This window comes from Nymphalis io, chromosome 11 (genome assembly GCF_905147045.1).
Source record: "Nymphalis io chromosome 11, ilAglIoxx1.1, whole genome shotgun sequence".
Classification (NCBI taxonomy): domain Eukaryota; kingdom Metazoa; phylum Arthropoda; class Insecta; order Lepidoptera; family Nymphalidae; genus Nymphalis; species Nymphalis io.
In genome coordinates, this window is record NC_065898.1 from 2,058,544 (window position 1) to 2,080,418 (window position 21,875).

Here is a 21,875-nt window from a genome sequence, read left to right on the forward strand (position 1 = left end):
TGGAAAGTGTAGTTTACAATTCTTGCTGAACCAGTGTCTATAGGTAATGGTTATTGCTTTCATAAGGTTTTGTCTGCCTTATGTAAAATCTACGAAATTATCAAATATGTTTTTGGTATGCCTATTAAAACGGTTAAATAACGAGATGATGGTGGTTTCAAACCCGGGTAAGCACCACTGAATTTTCACGTGCTTAATTTGTGATTATAATTCATCTCGTGCTATACGGTTAAGGAAACCTGCATGTGTCTAATTTCACTGAAATTCTGCCACATGTGTATTCCACCAACCCGCATTGGAGCAGCGTGGTGGAATAAGCTCCATACCTTCTCCTCAAAAAGGGAGAGGAGGCCTTAGCCCAGCAGTAAAACATTAACAGGCTGTTACTGTATTAATACGGTTGAATTTTATTAAAACAAACGTTCATATTTGAAGATGAATATTGCATATAAAATAGTCGTAATTCTATCCGAATACTACTCCAACCGTTAAATTATAACCGTGGGAATATTCACATGAAAATCTAGGAAAATGTATGTGCAATGTGCATACTTATCATGTTACATTTCATACTGTAAATTCCACATCTATTCTATGTTAAAACTGTAACGGGCGTTGTCTGTAAGTATATGATATTTTATTTAAAGATTAATTTTGCAATAATTAACTATTTTTTTTACATATTGGTGACATGAGCAAATCGTATAGAAAAAATTATTATTATATACAATAATTATATATATAATTATCTTAACAATTATTATATATTTAATTAAGACTTTAATAATGAATACTACATGTACGGATCAAATTAAAAATCTTGATAATTTATATCGTTTCCGGAATTGAAGAAAAACATTATGAGGAAACCTGTCCGTTTGAAATATGCTCCAATCCTCTTCAAAAGGAGAGGATGTCTTAGCCCAGTAGGGAAATATACTCTATGTTACTTCATTTTAAAAGTCATGGCCATATAGTGACAAAATTTCGAGAACGTGTCTAGTGGAGGCAAGTAGTCACGTTTGTTACGTCTGTTACGTTTTGCTACACGAACAGAGTCAAATGAAAAGCCTATGGAACATGTATTAATTTTACAAACTAAAAGTAATTAGATAACTTATATGGTACTATTGCATACATTATATACTAGATCAATATAATACATATATACATTACACTGGCATATATACGCTTTAGTCAAGCAGCTTAAATAAAATTCATAATACGTTTTTACAGATGTTTGGTTTTTATCATCAAAAAGTATTAAACGATTACATTGTTATATTGGTATATCCGTTTGAGATTAATAAGTTTCGACATCGATTGACCAAAATGAAAATTGGTACTTATAAGAATACACTAATTTCATGCTATCGACCATAATAACTCGCCACTCGATTGCGCTGCAGTTTTTCAAAATCAAGTCAGTTCAAATAGTACATAATCGGAAAACTTGCCGGTCAGTATTTTTTAAAACCAAAATAAAGTATTAATATCAGCTGTATTAAATAACTGTTATGTATATAAACCACTCAATCTTAGAAATAAAACGCCTTAATAATAACCCGATAAAAAAATCTCAATTTAGTAACTCATAAATATTACACAAAGTTTAGGTAAAATATTCAAAGAAAATAACCTTCGCTCCAGTTTTCCTTAACAAAATGTCTCAGTAGATAATAAAACAGTATATTGTAAAGCTAACTCGATACATCACGCAATAAGCCACTATAATATGGGTCATGAATAATGGCGCGTCTTTCATCGATATAGAAAATTGTAGCGAAAACTTTAATACAGGATATTGTATGCAATGGTTGTGGCGAAGAATAAAGTAAGAACCTGTAAAAGTCTCACTGCTGGACCAAAGCCTAATGTCTTTTTTAGGAGCCTAATCCATCATGGTCCGGTGGAATTCGAAATTAGATTAGAATCTTAATCGATGATTGCGGGTTAAGATCCAAACGAGCACTATTGAGGTAATTCATCTCGTGCTCGGCGATGGAACCATCGTGAAGAAGCCCACATGTGTCTAATTTCCTTAAAATTCTATCAAATATACATATATCCTTCAACCGTCATTGGAGTAGCGAGGTAGAATAAGCTCCATACTTAATCAAAGGGAGAGGAGGCCTTAGCCCAGCAGTTTCGACTTTTAACCCACCACGCTGCTTAAAAGCTTGTTAGTATTATTAGAATAATTTATTTAATTTTATTATTATTATTTGTTCCGCTTTGTACGTCAACTAACAACCTTTATTATACGTTATGATGTTGACTGATTGATAAGAATGCATTAGCGTTAAGCCCTTTTGTACAATTATATTTCGATGTGCAATAAAGTACATAAAATTTGTAAAATATATATAATGTGTAATTTATTTATTTAATTTGTTTTTCCACAGACGTGTTGGCTATGCTTTTAGAGTATGCTATCTTTATTAGTTTTAAAGTTATTTTAATGTAAGGTACATTAAAATAACTGTTTTTACAAGTAGCGTGTTTATTACAAGCATCATCACAATCTAAGAATAATATATAATATATATATTTGTCGTAAACAAAAATATTTCAAACAAATACCAGTTAACAGCTACTTATCATGGCATCGTATTGAAAATGATATCATAAGCAAACGATGAGATAAGAAATACACAAACAATTCAACGGAAGTTGGAAGTACTGTAGTATTAAGACGTATACATTATGTATTAACTTACTATATAGTATATGTATATATATAATACAAACTCGTAAACTTTACAAAAATTTTATTTATTTTGATCATTCACGCGATTTAATGATCCACTGTAATATGATTTAAATGACGTCATCAATTAAGCATTTTCATTATCCTTACTGTTTATATAATATTATAATATTTAATTTAGTAGTTTCTATTACCCGTCTTGATAGGAGATTAATATAGCGATAAGGAGGCCCTTGACGTTTTAAACCTGCTTAATATAAGCTATGATTACGTATTATGTTTGTATGCAATAATGTTTTTAATTAAAAAATATATACAATATTAATATCTACTAAATGTGTAAAAAAGGGGTACACTTTTTATTTTATTTTTATACACTTAATATGCCAGCGTTTGACCGTTGACCTTCCTGATGTTAAGCATCGACACGATCTAGGATGTAAGTACGCTTGCCTAGAAGAAACCTGTTTACTCTGGATTTGAAGACAACGATTTATAACACCAAGTTGTCGCGTTTGCAAAGTCAATATTCGTTTTATTCTTAAATAATTCTAACTTTACCGATAAATAAATTTAAATATTAAGTTAAAAATATATCAATAAATATGTCGTTTTCAATGCAAGAATATTATGTAACAATATAAAATGGATATTACCACTTCAAATTAAACAGAAGACCATCCTTAGTATAAATACTACATACACACATACAATACAACATCTGGCAGCAAATGTTGCTCTACTTAACCACTTGGTAAAAATATCTTTTTTACCGTCTTCCTACATACATATATATATATGTGTTATATATTATTTATTTATATATACACGATGACAGAAAATATACTAAAATATTGTCGGTAGGGCTTTGTGCAAGCTCATCTGGGTAGGTACCACCCACTCATCAAATATTCTACCGCAAAACAGCAGTACCTGGTATTGCTGTGTTCCGGCTTAAAGGGCGAGTGAGTCAGTGTAATTACAGGCTTGGTGGCGCATTGGCGATGTAAGCGATGGTTAACATTTCTTACAATGCCAATGTCTATGGGCGTTGGTGACCAGTTACCATCAGGTGGTCCATATGCTCGTCCGCCTAACTAAGAAAAAATCATGATTTAATACCAAGCCAAGCGTGGAAGATATGATAAAATTAGATGATCCTATGTTTGTGATGACATAATTAAAGCACGTGCCCACGGGCGAGCACGTGGGAGATAAGTGTCTCTAAAATACATCGAGTATTACGTCAATTTAAAATTAAGAATGAAAGCTGTTTACTCTTAATATGGCCTACTTATACATCGACAACCGAATCTTTTCTTATCAAACATTGAAATCAATAATTCACTACTCAAAACAATTTAGCCGTACTGTGCAATTTAATTTCACGTGCCTACAGTAAAATCTCTTTTTAAACAATGTTCTTGTAATAGTCTGTTGCAAAAACAAAACCGAATTAAAATTTAATTCGAGACCATAAAAAAATTCACCCCCTTTTTTATCCTTAGGTAATGGGACTAAACCCACCCAAAGAAAACAAGATTTTTTCCAAATCAGTTAATAAATCATCAGTAAAAAAAAGTTTATACAAATTCTATTTTTAATCTGGTTTTACTGTTCCGCGATTTGCTCAAGATCTAATTAAATATCAGTTAGGTACATAAGCAAACGACTTCCGTGTTTGCTTTCTATACTTGGCGTCGTAAAACATCGTAACTTAAAGTCAAAATTAAAATATACTTTATTCAAGTAGGTCCTAAGAATTACTTTTAAATAGTTATTTTACTAGATTAAAAATTCTATCCAGAAGATACTTTTCAACCAACTAAATTATTAAAATAGTTACACACAGACAGGACAATTCCTGCCATGTTTGGCTAGCCATATCTATTTGTATCTAAAAACTAGGTTACAGAAGTTTTTATTTATCACGAAAATACCTTGACAGTAGTTTATTTTGCCACAGAAAGTGCTATCAGCAATTTCATACATTTTTACCGCTTAATTGTTATAGATAACAACATTTGCTAACCAATAACGTTTAAACAAATATTTGATAAAACGAAGATTGATAAAGTTGGTTTGATTAATTGATATGTTTTTAAATCGAACCCAATATAAACTGGTTATTATTAAAAGTAATAAAAATAATATTCAATGTAAAAATGGAAATATTATAAAAAATACTATCAAATTGAATCTTACGCATAAAATTTATTTAAATGTAAATAACTGGTCTTCATGAATATATTTAGGCGTATCAGGATCCGTGCTTTTGTGAGCCAGCCACGAGACCAACGAGACAGTCTTTTATTATACATGACGATAACTTTTCATCAGTTACTACGAAATAAATAAAGGGTCTTTTAAAAAAAGCTGATCCATAATTCTGGTGACCCAAGAGCCCAAAACTAAGTGTAGGGGTTCAGAGATGAAATAGAACCAGCGTTCTTGGTACAATGCCATAGGACAATCTTTTGTAATCTTGTATTATCATGTTAAAATTTATTTTCATTTTAGTTTTTTTTATCATTGTCATATTCTTTAAATTATCTATATATATTTATAAAAATATAATCCAATAGATAAACTATTTATAAATAATAAATGGATGCAATGCAAGCAAGGAATCTCTTAAAATTTGACCAGAGGCGAAATCGCAGCAATCGTTTTTGTTCTTTCAGTGCCGACATTGCATTTGCATCGGAACCAGACAATTCTCAGGGGAATTATAATTTCACCAAGTGTATTTCAGCTTCGTTTAAATATTTTAATGAAAACTAGATATAATCTTTCCTTTTTTATTTATTTTTTAAATACAACCTGTTTTTGAGTAAGTGTTTATTTTTTTTAAAATATATATACCGTTGTTTAATTACTTTTTTTTTGTTTAAAAAAGAATTAATAAAAAACGTCAAGAACGTGAAGATCCAAGTGAGACCAACACAAGGAATAAAATATTTTAAAGACTTCTTTTTAAAAACTTAACAAACACAAAAGACAACAATGCAAACAACAGCCGCATATTTTCACTGTTCATTCCAGAAGAGCAAAATTCAGACAACTTATCATTTTGCTTAAATTTTTCGTCAATCCAGAGTAAAGGACGGTACGTAGAATAAAGAATAATTAGATGGTAAGTGGTCAGCTCTACATTATAGTCTGATATGGTAAATATTGTAAGATGGTATTGTTGTGGTTTTTCGGAGGTCCAGTTGGTACCCACTCAGAAGGGTGACACACTCCCTTTAGAAATTCTACCACCAAAGGCCTGTATATTAACCAACTATTTTACTATTAGCTTTACCTAAAAAATCATGGTCAATGTCAAATTAACTAATTTTATTTTAATCTGAATTGTGATTGGTCGGTGGCACCTGATGACGCAACATGTGACCAATGAGCGTTCAGTATTTACACGGATTAGTAAATCTGAATTTGACAAGCGTTTCAGAAACTAAAGAGTTGAAATGTATTACGCCCATATCACGGCCTTCCCAAGTCTTTATGACACTACCCACCAGCTTCCGTTGTTCGGATATTAAGATATTTACGCAACATGCATTATCGCACACTGAGTCACGTTAAGTCGTCATTGATATTTTTATAAAATAATAAAGGATTTACATTAAGGTCACTTGGTAACGAGTAAATTGGCAACTAGCTCAAGGTCAGTTCCAGTCAATTGTTCGTTTTGTACGATTACTGGTACATCGTGGCATTTTTTTAAAAAGATAATTTTCTTTAAATTTTTTGTAATATTTGAAAGTCGAACTTGACTACATCGTTTTGGCGCCAAACAAATAATATATTTTATATAATATCACTGTAACTGTCATGGGGTTCAATATATGTATAATCCTATACTCCTTTTTTATTTCGATATATTATGAGTTTTAATTTACTTAAAATTCGTTTTAAAGTTGTTTGTTGTTCTGTTTGTTTAGGAGTTTATTAAAAACGAAAGTAATTAACCTTCATAATAATAATATGATTGTTTTAATGAAACTCATTAGATTCGATAAAATGTTATATATCCATAAATTATAATTGCAAAAGTGTATTTATTTGTCAATAGCCGAGATGGCCCAGTGGTAAGAACGCAGGAATCCTAACCGATGATCGTGGGTTCAAACCCGGGCAAGCACCACTGAATTTTCATGTGCTTAATTTGCGATTATAATTCATCTCGTGCTTTACGGTGAAGGAAAACATCGTGAGGAAACCTGCATGTGTCTAATTTCACTGAAATTCTGCCACATGTGTATTCCACCAACCCGCATTGGAGCAGCGTGGTGAAATAAGCTCCAAAGCTTCTCCTCAAAAAGAGGAGAGGAGGCCTTTAGCCCAGCAGTGGGACATTCACAGGCTGTTACGGATACGGATTTATTTGTCACGCTTCCACCTCTCTACTCAATCGAAGTGATCTTTTGATGCATATTTGTTGTTAGAAGTACAGAAATGGACATAACATAACACCTACAGCACCCCCCCCCCTTCACACGCGGGCTAAACTATCTGCGGAAAGAACAAATTACTAACATTTCTTAAGATACGTAGTTATGTTAGGTGACATTTTTAACAGAAACACAGAAAAAAAAATTCATGCATGCACAGGCACACCTATTAGTTAAACGAAATATACTCAATAACAGTTTTATTTAAATTATACTTTGAATAATTTTTTAGAGTATATAAAAAAAATTATCACAAAATACAGGAATTGACGAACCTATATTACAGTGATATATAAGTATAAACAAATAAATTTGTTTTAATTGTTTTAAAAGCCCACAATTTTTAGTCAAATGTACGCGTGGCGCCGCATCGCAGCGATAAAATTATGCAAATACTAAAACACAACAAGCTGGCTTCAAAAAGAAAAACTTTAAAACAAATTCGAATAAAAACAAACCTTAACACTTTCGAATTAAATAGGTATTTAAGGCGACGCGTTTTTCTTTCATTATTAATTTTAAATCAAAACCTCAATGTACACTCTACGCTATGGTCCTTACTAATATTATAAATGCGAAAGTAAGTTTGTTCGTTTGTTTGGTACGCCTTAACTTCTTAACTACTCATCCAGTTAGGGGTACAGAAAATAACATATGGACCATCATACCTACCGCCCCCCCCCCCTCACAGGCGGACAAGCCGCTGCCAGTAACTAGTATATACCATAAAAAGATAGAAAAGTAACCGACCATCTGAAAGTAATATCTGTCCATAGACTTTAGTATTGTATGGAAATGTTGCGGTTTCATTTGTTTTTCTAGAGCACACGATGTTGCAAGAATAATAAAATATATGTTTGCGTGAACATTATTACAATTTTATAATAACAACTTATCTTAATTGCGTTTGTGCAAACATCTCGGACATGTAATAAATTATCCAACGGAAAATACAAATAAAAATGTAATTCGTCTAATTTAATAGAGTAATCTTTAGAACTTTGAAGTTGAAGGAATCCCCTACAGCCTAATTTGTGAAATCAAGGTTTGTGAAAAGAAATCACTGGAATTTCCCAGTAGAAATCTTCGAAATTCAATCACTAGTTTTTGTTCAAGTGTTGAGAGAGTTTTGAGGCAAAACTAATTTTGAGATTGCACAGATAAATATAAGTTTACTGTACGAAAGCAAATGCTAAAATGTAGCAATTATCTAGAATACTAATATGAGAAATTCGAATGCAACTCCGTCTATCTGTTACGCTTTCACGGCTAAACCACTAAGCCGATTAATGAAATTTGGTATAAAGCAAGCTTGAACCTCAATGAAGAGATACTTTTTTATACCTAACATTTGCACAAAACTGCAATCAGTACTTTTTCGGTTCGAATCAATACCTTGTTACAGAAATTCTGAAACTAAAAGAAAATATGTCAAATTAGCAGAAAGGACTCGATCAGGACACTCCCATCCAATTTTTTTGCATATTAATGAAAAACTGATTTGTCAAATTGTAATGTGTGTAATATAGTAGAAGGTGTGTATCATTTAATTACGGAATGAACCAAGGATAAAGCACAAAGGGAGTCCCTGATAGCAACATATAATGTACATTGTATGAATGTAGATGCTGCGCAAAGTATTCTCCATTCAGAATTCAGGAAAGGAGGTCAGTGAATCTCTATATTTTTTATGAATTAGCTGTGTATTTCATAGGTTAAGGTATGATTGACGTGTCCTAAAAAAGTAAAGATTAAAAATTAAATAAATAAATGATACAATCCGTTGACGTTGTCATATATTTTATTTAGGTATTAAAAAGTGTAGGTCGCCCGCAATTCACGTACTAGTTTGCTTTAGGCAGTATAAGAACTGGTCTGAATATATCAGATAATTGAAAACAAATGGCATGCTTACATGTTCTATATATATGGATATTATTTCTCACTATATATGCATAATTATTCTATAACAAATAAACTATGTCTTAATTTATATTTGTTATATTTAAAATTGCCAAAAACATTCTGGACAAACAAAGCATTTATTAATAATGCTCTAATTTTTAATTCTATTTGTGCCGTTTGTAGTTGAAACAGTTACCTTGGAGAATAGTGCAAAAATGTTTGTAAAAGATAACACCCTGTCTTATTGGTTCCACTGGTGACAGGGCGGCTAGTTTATTTTTCCCAGAGAAATCCAGTTAGCACGCTTGTCACCATTTCATACTTTGATATTGTGTAGTGTTTTTAATTTAAATTATAATAATTATATACCTACTTATTTATATATGACATCAATGTTATCATATTTAAATAAGTTATTTAACTTATATAAGCATGTGAAGGAGGGCTTAGCCAAGCACTGCTGGGCTAAGACTTCCTCTCTTTTTTTGAGGAGAAGGTTTAGAGCTTATTCCACCACGTTGCTCCAATGCGGGTTGTGGAATACACATATGGCAGAATCTCAGTTAAATTAGATGCATGCAGATTTCGTTTCGGTGTTTTCAAGCATGTATATTTTTTTAATTAAGTAATAAAAAATTGGATTTAGGTTTTACAAACAAAAAGGATATATGAAACATGTCAGAGGTCCTTGTATATAAGCCCTACGGGGGATTATGTATGTATGTGAGGTCCTTGTATATAAACCCCACTGCGGATTATGTTTTTTGTGATAATATGTTCAAGCAATTTAGTAACCGTAAAATAATTTGCTGAGAACTGAGATTGCCCAGTAGCTAGAACGCGTTAATCTTAACAGGAGATCCGACACAGGCAAGCATCTCTGTACTTTTAAGTGCTTAATTAGGATTTGTAATGAATTTAATAATTATCTAAGTATTATTAGATATACAAGCTGTTACTTTTTACTTATTTAGTTTAGGAATGCAGATGGTGATATGGGCCATTATCGGTTAAAAAAAATAAAAATATATTCAGGACAAAAATCTTTATCATCTGATACAATCGAGTACAAATTACCAAAGCCTACAGATAGCTTTAATTATTAACCGAATGGCCGTCAACTTGTCTCCAAACAAACCGAATGTTCTCCATTATTCTGTCGACATAAATTTGGAACAGCAAATGACGGTAGATAATTACCGAATAACTTCTATACCCGAAACAAATGTAAAATATAACAAAAGTTTGGAATTTAGTGTAAATGACGTACCATTATTTTTAATAGGATTATATTTCAAATAAGAGTCTCGTTAGTCCGGTAGCTAGTTTATAGTTATACTGAGGTTGAATTTACACATTTATAAAAAACTCCAAAAAGTATTTTCTACAATAAATAAAAAATAATGTAAATTTTCTTTAAATTCTCATATGTAATATAATACTTACACTTGAAGTGATTGCAATAAAAAATAATTTTATATCAATCAAATAAAATCCAAAAGATAATATAATTTTAAGCTTATTTTTAAAATAATCAAGTACTTGCCGACTATTTCATTCGAATCGAATACATATAAAAAAAATATATTTTATTTATATTATGTTATTTATATATGTACTAGCTACCAGTCTCGACTTCGCACGAAAATAATAAGGATTTACATACCGTAACAGCCTGTGAATGTCCCACTTCTGGGCTAAAGGCCTCCTCTCCCTTTTTGAGGAGAAGGTTTTGGAGCTTATTCCACAACGCTGCTCCAGCGCGGGTTGGTAGAATACACATGTGGCAGAATTTCAGTGAAATTAGACACATACAGGTTTCCTAACGATGTTTTCCTTCACCGTAAAAGACGAGATGAATTATAATCACAAATAAAGCACATTAAAATTCCGTGGTGCTTGCTCGGGTTTGAACCCACGATCATCGGTTAAGATTCACGCGTTTTTACCACTGCGCCATCCGGCTTATTTAAGGATTTACATAAAACGTTTTAAATATTTTAACATTTTATCATACATATAACTATTGGTTAACGTAGCTCAAGCCAGTATATCCCAGTCGGTATGATTTTTTCGACACCTTCCACAATAATTATCACATTTCAGTAAATTAGCAAAAAACATTAAAGAATCATAGACCTAAACCATCCTCAAAAATCGCTCTATCCATTAGTAAAAACCATATGAATATTTGTTCGGTAATTTTTGAGTTTATCACATACAAACAGACGCAGCGGGGACACTGTTATATAATTTGTAGTGTTAGGTGTACTAGGTACTTTATAGATTCGTAAAAAGTCGACGTGGAACGTTACTAAAGAATAAATTGCGTTCATGAATTCCCATTCTCATCCCGTTCCCATTATTGAAATATAAATAATGTTCCGGAAATATGTCACAAAAATATAATATAATATTTAGCCAATTTTCCCAACGTTATGCTTCCATTTACGAACAATGATTTATATATTTCATGAAATTTAATACCTATGTAAGGTATTTGGTGAAAATAATTTTCCTATTCTTTAACAACAATAAGAAAATCCACCTAAGTTCTATTTTTACAAACATTCAGAATGAAGACATTTTTTTATTCATACAAGGATAGTTACAATAACTTCTTGAAGCAAATCTATCAACTCCACTTCAATACTTTAATTTCGAATATATAAGTGCGATGTTTATACAGGCTTATTTAAAACGGCGAATAGTATAATGCTTTATATTTTAACCGCCTATTGATTCCAAGCACGGAGAAATTTAAAAAACTAAGCAAGACCTAACTAGCATAACTTATACTTTATAAAGTTAAATTGGTACCCATAAAGGAAGTTCAATTAAATTGATGAAAGTCAACATGAACAAATGACTTTTCTTCGCCTTTCTCTTTGATGTTTGTTGATATGATGGTGAACGGCAATTTTATTTGACTACTCTTCTTATTTATTACGATATACAACTAGTATATTCCGTTCGGATTTCGTACGGATGAAATAATAATTTTATTTTCTTTGTAACAAAAAAATATTCGGGACCGATCGCAGCGCCACCTACAGTCTTCAATCTAAACCATCCAAAGACCCACTCAAACGCAAAACAAAACATCACAATCGTTCCAGCCGTTTTGAAGTTCAGTGACAAACACAACCGAAGATTTGTATATAATATCATAATAAAAACAGTTGCCAAAGCTGAAGCAAATATTTTGTTTTTTTTTTTCTCTCTCTCATTATAGTCCTTTTACAAAAGCACATTACAAAGCATTTCAATAAAAAAAAAATCTCTGAATAAAATTTATATAGTCAAAGTACAAGCTTGTGTGCATAAATTGTATGTACTCTATTTATATGGGTACCTATCTATAGTTTATTTGTATCTTGCAACCCATTGTTTCCGTCTCAATATTAGTAGCCTCATTATAAGAATGGGTACTTGAGATGAATCGCTTATTTATTCCCAAGGGCCATTATCATAATACCCAAGTACCAGTTCCAATAACGAAATGACGGTGAAATAATATTAAAATTAGTTACCATTAATATATTATAATATGACTAAATTTAAAAGTCGTATCGTAATATCATTAATTTGAAATTAGAATGACATAAACAACAATCATTTTGATAAACAACTGTTACACAACGATGTGCAAACAATGCAAACAATAGTGATTATAAAATTGAAAACGAAATTCCTTCCCACGCTTGACCGGACGAAAAGCAGGTTTAACATTGCATACCAAAAGGAAATCACTCGTATCCGCTTCTACATAAGTAATTATTAAAAACTACACCAAGAAACTGGTTGACATACCTTCGAGATGCGTTTATCCGCTCCCCGAATGCAGTCCAAAACAAAAAAAAAAACTCCACGAAACACAAAACTACATACACATACACATAATCTAAGACTTTTAATTAGAAAGTATTAAAATGTGAGCACTTTATATTTATAAGCGATATTCGTTTTTCGAATGTTTTATACACGCGGATGCCGGCTTAAGCGTCATACACGACCGTCCTTGTTAGCGGTCGGAGCAATACTGATTGTGAATGTGAGCTCCATTCTTGAATACTACGAGATACGGCCATTCAGGTATGTGAACAACCTCTTAGACAAATTTAATACATTTGAATGTAGCCTTTATTATGAAATGTATAAAACAAATTATCGGTTGTAGCTAATAGTTGTGATAAGGCTGCGTCGATATCAGCTCTGCGTCTAGGATCCCCAAAAAAGCAGGATAGCTATATACGCTATAGCATTACGAGAGTGAGACGGAAATGTTTCGATGTTTAAGATGATTGAACCGTGAAATTTTTATATTCGCTCGCATCAAAAGCACAGCGTCTTAACAATAGTGTTCAAGATTAATGCACTTTCTTATATTATTTAATAAGAGTCAGAAAGAGAAAGACACACATTTTTTTTTAATTTTAAAAAATCTAACATTAATTCAATATAATGTTTATGGAGTAAATTGAAAGCAGTTAATTTTTTTGTAAATTTTAAAATTATCTAGTTTTGTATTTTTAATATATATGTAATTAATAGTTGCTTATATGCTAATTTCCTGTGTCAATGTAATTATTGCGAATAACCTGTGACGTCACTATAGTTACATTTAACTGTCATATGACCTGAGACATCTAGACACCAAGCATGTCCAAACCGATCGATGCATTTGTTACTTTGTTCTGAAGCATATTATAACAAAGGAAACTCCGAATACATATAAAAATAGCGAAACGAAATGTCAATAAGCAGTTTTACTGGAATAGACTTATAAGCTTAACGAAAATTAACTTTTGAATCGTCATGTTGCAATATTAACTTAAATGTGAAAATTAACTTAAATATATTAAGTCCAAATTTTGTACTATTCTGTAATTATCTATAATTATATTTCTCAAGATTTATTAAGCCTATTGTGATGTAACTTTACCGTGTTTAGTTTATTCAAATAAAAGTTCACACGCAGCAAATATAATCCTAATTAATGTTAAAATTGTGAAAGTGTATTTGTATGTTCGCCTGTCACGTCTTACCTACTCAACCTAAATTGCCTACACGTCGTACAGAGTACGTAGATTAGAGGTACAGAAAAGAATATAATGTACCCAGCATCTGACTCCAACTTCCTTCAAACGCAAGCGAAGACCCGGGCAGAAACTAATACTTTTTTTTTTTTTTTTATACAATAGGAAGGTGGACGAGCATTTGGGCCACCTGATGGTAAGTGGTCACCTAACGCCCTTAGACATTGGCATTGTAAGAAATGTCAACCATCGCTTATAGCCAATGCGCCACCAAACACTGTTGGTCCCAAGGTTGGTGGCGCATTGGATATGTAAGCGATGGTTGACATTTCTTACAATGCTAATGTCTAAGAGCGTTGGTGACCACTTACCATCAGGTGGCCCATATGCTCGTCCGCCTTCCTATTCTATAAAAAAAAAAAAAACCTTGGGAACTAAGATTTTATGTCCCTTGTGCCTGTAATTACACTGGCTCACTCACCCTTCAAACCGGAACACAACAATATCAAGTATTGCTGTTTTGCGGTAGAATATCTGATGAGTGGGTGGTACCTACCCAGACGAGCTTGCACACAGTCCTACCACCAGTACTTACAGTATACATATGAAAAGTAATCAAGATAAAAGGCATAGAAGATATTTTATTCCAGCATACCCGAGACACAATATCTAACTATTGAAATATTAGAAGAAGATTTAAAAATTCACTTCAATATTATTTTTAATAACTTAAGAGCGTTCCATTAATGATATTAATAATATACAAACTATTTGTGTAATTTTAGTCCCTTTGAAGTAGACTAGTAAAATGTTCTACCTTTTTTTTTACGCTGGAAAAACGCATTACGCGATTCCCCCACGGGAACCCAAGGCGCCGAGTGCGCCCCGAACATCGTAATACCCACTAAAAAACCAGCGGTACCTTTTCAGTCTTAACGAGGAGCGCCACGGGATCGCTTGCGCATGCTACCGTGACAAAATGTTCTACCTGCTACAACAACAAAAAATGAGTAATTGAAAAGAAAAAGAATTCGTATTATTTAGTTTTGCTAAGAATTCTGACTCACGCTGATCTTTTATGAGTGGTTGTTGTGTGAACATAATTGTCTCTAAAGTATTTCTGCTAAATGTATCTTTTGTCACGATATTTGTCATCTTATAGATGAATATGAACAAGTGAAAAATGAATAAGGTGAAAAAAACTACCAATGTTAATAACGAAGTCTTATTGACTCGAATCAAATCAAAATATTTTAATTCGAATAGACTTTCACAAGCACCACCGGTTTGAAATGTGGATTCTACCGATAAGAACCAAGACACCTAGTTATTTCGCATTTTAAAAATAATACAAATTTCTTTTAGTAGTAAAAGCCTGTGAATGTTCCACTGTTGGGCTAAGGCCTACTCTCCCTTTTTGAGGAGAAGGCATGGAGCTTATTCCACCACGCTACTCCAATGCGGGTTGGAGGAATAAGCCAAATATATTTTTTTTAATTGCATACCACTAGTAACTTCCTATCTCATATGCAGCAATTATTCAATCCATGCATTTTTGACAGATATATATTCAGAAACAAAGCAATAGGCTTTACAATTAAGATTATTTTTAGTAACTAATGGACGCCTGTTAGCGGCAATCTATACTTGATAGATTGCAGACTGCTATCGGCGGTTATTTTCATAAGAGACTGCAGAGGAGATATTACACAGCACAAGTGTTTCATGTAATGTCTCCTATGAGTACTATATTCTGATATACGGCACATAATCCAATGGCTGTCCAAGACAGACATAAGTAAAGTTTAGGTGCAGGACCGACGACTTTACGAAGTACAGTAATTTAAACACTCCAAACTGCTGCTACTAAAAATTTGCCAATAACTTTTAAGCCCAGAACCTTAGTATGAGAAGTAGAAACAGTAATACAAAAACGCTGTTACTGTACTCAAAAATTATATCTTATTTGCAAATAACATTAGAGATTCGTCCTGGAACGATATATTGTCTAGATAAAAAATATGTCATACTATAAAAAAGCGAGTAAATCGATATATATATATATAACGAATCAGTGTATATTTCGAAACTTTGAACTTTGACGTAATAAAAATATACCTTCAACAATCTTACATTAAAATGCGTTGCGTTGAGATAAAAAATAAAAATACTTTTTTTTTAAATGCTCTCTACGATACAAAAAGAAAGATATTTTCCGTTTCGCTGACTTTAAATGTTTACGATTCAGCTTTATTTTTCTTTTGTCTTTATACGTTTTGTTTCTATGAGAATATATTTCATATACTATATTAAATGGTGACTGATGATATAGTATAATAAGTATCTTGGATAACCTCAAAAATAAATTAAAACGGGCTCAATACTGCTTAATAAAACAAACTGTACTGTAAGTTTTTTGTGTTCATCGTTACGTTTCCATATGAGTAAGTGTTATTCAAGCACCAGTCTTTATTTTTTTAATTGTCAGAATATTTCTTTAAAATTATTATCAACACAGCGAAACCAAGTCACATAAAGAAAGCATGGGATATTTTGAAGAATTGGGACGATTTTTCGCAAGCAAGTTCCCTTGAATTTGCTGGACAAAAGATTATACATATTATGTGTTTACACCAAATGCCACACAAAATAGTTTTTTTTTACTTATTCGAGGACGAAAGACGAGACTAGTTCATCTGATGATAAGTAACCTTTGTCCAATAGACAAGGCACTCGAAGCATAAACCACTTTTTACAGCGATATGCGCCTCCAACCACACGATTTAAAAGGTTATGCCCCTTGTGGCTGGAATTCATTGGCCCACTCGACCCTCACTCACTCTTGAAGAATAAACGATAAGTGAATTATAGCCACCAAGGTTTTTGCATAAAGACCTAAACACTGGTCTGAATAGTTTACATTTGTCATTATTATTAAAAATATATATATACTATATAATCTATTATTTCGAATAAAGCTATCTTAGGATATATAATAATTTTATTTTATTATTAAGCTTTCAGTACATTTTATTTTATGCGTATAATGAATATAGAATCAGCAACGCTATGTTCATGCCTTCATTCATTCTGTATGTCTGTGTCCAACAATTAGGATTAATAGCGACAAGTACGTAATTGTTCCAACATTTCTCGCTAAATTGAGATGAATTTATGTGATAACTGACGCAAATTGTTACTTAAGCGTATGACATTTCATCGACTTTGTATAAGGAGTATCAATTTCAAAGAGGTTCTATTTCAGAAGTTATTTACGTTTATTTTTAAAAATAGAATTCTTTGACGTATTTAATTAATGTTATTTTTATATAATATTCATTGACGTATTAAAATTAATGTTTGATATTATTTATTATATTTCTAATATAGCAACTAGAAATAAAGGACAATATTACATACAATATTTTAAATATAGATAGTTCTAGAATATTAGCTTGAAATTCTAGATTTAATACTATTCCCTAAGTTTAAGCAGAATCTAAATATTTAAGATAGAACTTATGCGGTGCGGAAAAGCTTCATTTCTATTTTGTTATATTCTAATCAAGTCCCAGATCACGCTATTAAAAGTAATGAAAGTTTTTTGTTAAGAAATCTTCAGTAGCAGCCCGGGGTTAGGAACGTTTACAATCCAGTGTCTCGGAAAGCAAGTAAAAGAGTTGGTTACTCTTTGTTCATATCGGAATTTCGTACTATCAGATTAAGAGATAGGGAATAGTCCAAGCATAGCTACATATATCTCCTACCCACTCAGCTTTTACTGGTAATAGAGCTTTGTGTAAGTTCGTCTGGGTAGGTACCACCCATTCATCAGATATTCTACCGCAGAACAGCAGTACTTGGAATTGTTGTGTACCGGTTTGAAGAGTGAGTGAGCCAGTGTAATTACAGGCAAAAGGGCCATAAAATCTGAGGTCCCAAGGTTGGTGGCGCATTGGCTATGTAAGCGATAGTTGACATTTCTTGCAATGCCAATGTAAGAGTAAACTAAGGGCTTTGGTGACCACTTACCATCAGGTAATATGCCCATATGCTCGCCCGCCTTCCTATTCTATAAAAATAAATAAATAGCTAGTCTCTGTTGAGGATAGTCGTCGTGTCTAGGACGATATCATCAGTTCGTGATATACGAGTATTATGATAATCCAGTTAATGACCTATGTTACGTAGCTTAACATGTGATAGGAATACGAATTAAGCTGAAGATTCATTTCAATTAATAGAATTAATCACAACGATTTTGTATGGTTTATGTTAAATAATAGAAACACTACCAAATTAAAAAGTTAAAGATTAATTATAGTCTTATTTGGCTTCATTTGTTGGCACCGTTCAAAGCATTTTGCGAATAACGTCGAATCAATTGTCAATTTTATTAACCTACTACACTTTAAATAATATTATTAAACAAAAATACGTTTCTGTATTTATATTTAATCTCTTCATATTTTTTTAACTCGTTACAATTTGTTTGACTCGTTACATGAACCGAATGTGGAAATACTGTTTCTCATATCCCCTGGAAACCTCTTTATTTTAATGATAGTGAGTAACATTATGTGTAATGTCATTCAGTATTTACCCTCTAGAAATAGAAATATAATATTATCATGATTAAAATAGAAGAAGCAGAACAGCTCACGAGTTCTACGCTCACTCTTCTACGTCTTAAGTACTCAACCAATCCTTATGAAATTTACACTTTATCAGGGGTTCAGAAAAAGACTAGAAGACTAGCGTCTACCACAGACGTGGGCGGAAAATATTATGTATATAATATCTCGAATATTGATACAAATAGTGGTATTAAATTAAATAACAAATAACAAAAGTAAAGTCATTTGTATCTTTATTTATTCTTGAAAGTATTTGCATAAACTATAGTACATTAAAATTTCAAAAGTTTAACCAGTAATATATTACCGGATAAAGTTAGTTCGGGAATATCGCCCAATATCTCTCGGGTTTGGGTAGTTGGAAGTTTATTTTCCTGGGTACATGTTTGAACCATTTTCTTGATATCGGGAAACATTTTCGTAAACCTATTTTATATTTAAACATTTATGGGTTGTACGAAATTCGCCTGATTAAATGCTTAGTGCATTATTATTTAATCTAAACTATAATTACATAATCTAAATACATAAAATATAGATTAAAGCCTTAAATATGTACTATATAGATACTTTCATATTATATGACTATGTAATATAATATTAATATACATTTCTTGCCACCAATCCATGCGGTCAGCATTTGTACAGTAGCTATTTTTAATTTTTATTTGTATATATTTTATGGAAAAATTGTAAATATTTCATTCTATACAGACAATTTACTCAAGTTAATTATAAGTATATGTTAATTATTAATGTCAATTTGAAGGGTGAGTAACACAGTGTAACTTTAGGCACAAGTGATATAACATCTTAGTTCCTAAGGCTAGCCTTGCAAACTAAGACGTTATATTCCTCGTGCCTGTGATTAAATTATTGCAATAATGTAATTTTAAAAAGATTGTTTATTTTATAATTCAGCAGATTTAATTCTTGATCACATCATTAACTATTGGGTAACTTTAAATTATAAAAAAAAAATCTTCTTAGTTTGTACTTGAATTCACAATAATAAACAAATTTTTTACGTAAGATCATTTTATATTTGACGGGCCGGTTGGCGTGGTTGGTAGATACTTGCCTTTCACGCCGAAGGTTGTGGGTTCGATTCCCACCCAGGACAGACATTTGTGTGTATGAACATGTATGTTTGTCCTGAGTCTGGGTGTAATTATCTATATAAGTATGTATTTACAAAAGAAAAGTATTATATGTACTATATCAGTTGTCTGGTTTCCATAGCACAAGCTTTGTATAAGCTTAATTTGGGATCAGATGGCCGTGTGTGAAAAATGTCCCAGGATATTATTATTATTATATGTTATGCCCTGTTTGTACAACATTGTCAATTTCTCGGTACAAAGGGAGTCTAGCCGTCAGGTCTCGACATGTCCGGTCGAGTACTTGCACGTTCCTGCTTCGTATTCAACGAGTGAACGCATTGTACTCCTTGTGATCGGAACCTTTATTCGCCGGCATACCAGGTAAAACTTATATCACTTTGAATAAACTTATTATTAAGTTAGTTTTCAAATAAAAATCGACACTTTGAGACGAAAACAATAATTATATAAACAGGAAGATTTTAATTATGCTTATATTTACAATACAACCTTAGAATTCATAGTCCTAATTCAAACGTATGCCGAACCCAGAAGCCACTACCCACGACCGCAGCGCCGTCGCATTGCTAATTAAATCCATTAGGTGCCTTTAATCAAGCCGTTGTTACTAACTGGCTTTGACGTTGGACGAAACGCAACAAGTTAATCTATCTCTTTGTCTTTGATCTGTTATTCATGTGTAACAAAAACTAATGGTAAGCATCCCATGGGTTAAATATGACTATTAAATAGTTAATTATTATATACTATAAAAAAAGTCATAGAGTAACATTTATTAAGATAAAAACGTTTTATCTAGACCCTTATTCTACCGGTAAGCCGGTACGGATAGTCTGATTATATATATTTTTATAACTTCAGACTAGATATAACAGGAGCAGAGCAGTAACGTTTTATGCAGATGAAATGCGGAGTTCTAGTTACTTTATAAAGTTTTCATTTACCACGTTAAGAAGTTTCAATAACTACCTCCGAGCTAGTGACTAGCGGCCTGGCTTTTATAACTAATTTAGCAGGTGATTAGTTAAATAATGCTGTCTTCTTCTTTTGAATGTCAAATCAATAATAAAAGAAAGAGCGAGAACAGTGTTTAACTAAACATTCGCTAAGTAACATTTATAAGTGAGGCCATCAATAATGTACGTGGATATCTTTCATTTTTAATAAGTCTCATCGTCAGCCAAGATTGCTCAGTGGATAGACGCGTTGATCTTAAATGAAGGACATGCACCACGAAATTTATATACGCACGGTTTGTTTTTATAATTTATGTCCTGCTAGGCCATTAAATGCTCACCATATTGGTGAGAAAAATTGCATGTGACGAATGAAATTCAGTCACGAGTATCCGCTATAATTTGCGATGGAGCAAGTTGCTGGAATACGCAAGGCTCATTATGAACACAAAATCAAGACAAGAAAACTTAGAACTTGGCTTTTGTGTACGTCCATTCTACTTGCAATTGCACTGGCTCATTCACCCTTCACACACACATCAATACTAAGTATTGCTGTTTAGCAAGAGTATATATGATGAGAAGGTGCTACGTACCCAAACTCGCTTGAATCAAATCTTATTACAATGTAAACCCAGCTCCAGATATTGTTAGGAATATGTCAAAACTATAAATAGTACTACAAATTGCCTACGATCTCAGCTCGATATCTTTCATAAGACAGCATTGACAGTCCGCCTCAAGGCCGCATGTGAGCAAGATCTATTTCAGTTAACTCTTCTTCTTCTTCTTCGAGTGCCACTTCGACTAGCGAAGGTTGGCAGTCAGCTTTAAATACTCCTTCTTGTTCTTCGCGAGGCGAAAGAGTTCGGCAGTTCGGATGTTGCACAACCAAGACTTTTTTCTGCGCCCAACAGCTCTCCTTCCGGCAACTTTTCTCATCATAATCAGTTGCAAAAGTTCATATCTTTCATGCCTAAGCACGTGTCCGAGATATACAACTTTTCTCTTCTTGACAGTCTCCAAAAGTTGCCGTTTTTGGTTGAC

At 32.3% G+C, this 21,875-nt stretch overlaps 1 protein-coding gene across 2 annotated transcripts in view; it reads right to left on the reverse strand.

Annotated features, from left to right (window-relative positions):
* LOC126771676 (rho-related GTP-binding protein RhoN-like) overlaps window positions 1–13,102 on the reverse strand; it is a 136,695-nt gene extending 123,593 nt beyond the window's left edge. Inside the window, exon 1 of one of the 2 annotated variants that reach the window (XM_050491687.1) lies at window positions 12,886–13,102. The gene's annotated coding sequence lies outside the window, so the exon portion shown is untranslated. The remainder of the gene's footprint in view (window positions 1–12,885) is intronic. The other variant, XM_050491686.1, reaches the window with a different exon arrangement.
* Between the last annotated feature and the right edge of the window lie 8,773 nt (window positions 13,103–21,875).